Source organism: Neomonachus schauinslandi, chromosome 2 (genome assembly GCF_002201575.2).
Source record: "Neomonachus schauinslandi chromosome 2, ASM220157v2, whole genome shotgun sequence".
Classification (NCBI taxonomy): domain Eukaryota; kingdom Metazoa; phylum Chordata; class Mammalia; order Carnivora; family Phocidae; genus Neomonachus; species Neomonachus schauinslandi.
Genome location: NC_058404.1, coordinates 148,804,313 through 148,805,978, shown reverse-complemented (window position 1 = coordinate 148,805,978; position 1,666 = coordinate 148,804,313).

The window sequence follows — 1,666 nt, the reverse complement described above, 5'->3', positions numbered from 1 at the left end:
AAATGAAGTAAAGTCTTTCTTGAGTCAGAAAGAACTATTGAAAGAACGGTGTGATACTGCTGGAGAAGTCACATGACCTCCCCCAAAAGGGAAGGGTAATGATAGATAGGCAACTTTGACAGGTTCAGTGAACAATAACTGTCAGGAGTTTTTACATTTAATCAAAATATACTTTGAGCTTCCATAACCTTTTGGTGTCTTTCTTCCTGCCTTTCTTCCTTCCTTCCTTTGTATATGTAGCAGCTTTATTGAGATATAATCCATATACCATACAGTTCACTCATTTAAAGTGCACAATTCAACGGTTTTTAGTATATTCCCAAAGTTGTACAATATCACCACAATCAATTTTCAAAACCTTTATCACTCCAAACAAAAACTCTGTACCCATTAATAGTCCCTCTCTATTTTTTCCTAATCCCTGGCTTTAGGCAACCACTAATCTACTTACTGTCATTACAGATTTGTTTATTCTGGACATTTCACATAAACAGAATCATATAATATATGGTCTTTTGTATTTGTCTTCTTTCACTTAGCATAATATTTTCAAAATTTATCAATGTGATAGCATGTATCACCTCCATACTGTTTTCCATAGTGGGAGGTAAAATTTCATTTGTTTTTATTGCCAAATAATATTCCATTTTATGAATATGCTATATTTTATTTGTACATTCATCAGCTGATGGACATTTGGATTGTTCCTATTTTTTGGCTATTATGTATAATGCTGCTCTGAGCATTCATGTTCAAATTTTTGTATGGACATGTGTTTTCATTTCTTTTTCATGTAGAGCTAAGAATGGAACTTCTGGGTCATATGATAACTCTATGCTTAACATTTAGAGGAACTGCTAAACTTTTCCAAAGTGTCTACGCTATTTTATATTCCTAACAACAATGTAAAAATGTTATAATGTCTCCACATCTTCATTAATCTTTCTTTTTTTCTCTTTGCCTTTCCATAGTGGCTTTTGTTTCTCTTTTCTTCCTTCTACTCATTTCTTCTGCTTTGTTCTTATCGTATCACCCTCTTTCTACCTTAATCTGTTCATTTCCTACTGCACTTTTTCTTTATTTTCCTTTACTTTTTAAAATCACATTTTTAAAAAGCAAATATATGTGTTAATAAGATTATCCACAATTTTCTAGATTACCCACTCTCTGAACTTCAAAATCATAAGACATTTCCCTCTGCACAACTGCTTCACAAAGTCAGTGTGCTTCTGAATTGTCTTTTCCATTTGGCCCCTTCTTTTCATGTCCTTAACACCATCCTACTTCAGGCATTCAATGTATTTCATCTGGGCAATCACAGTAGCCATTAACAGATGTCTTTATCACTAGATAATTTCCCCTCAAATACATTCTACAATGTTGCTGCCAGAACTATCTTCCAGTTCAAATAGTGTGATTCTCTCATTCAAAAACCCTTAGATATTTCTCATTATGCAGACCATAAACTCTTTGGGTTAGTATTCATTCATTCATCCAATCATTCATTGAGGAAATATTTAGAGAGATCTCATTATGTGCTAAGAACTGATTCTACTGCTGGAAAAACTGTGGCAAACAAGACTGGCAAGTTCCCTCCTTTTATGGAGCTCACAAGCTAGTGGAAGGAGACCAAAAATAGAACAAGCCAAAGAATAAGTTTCAACTC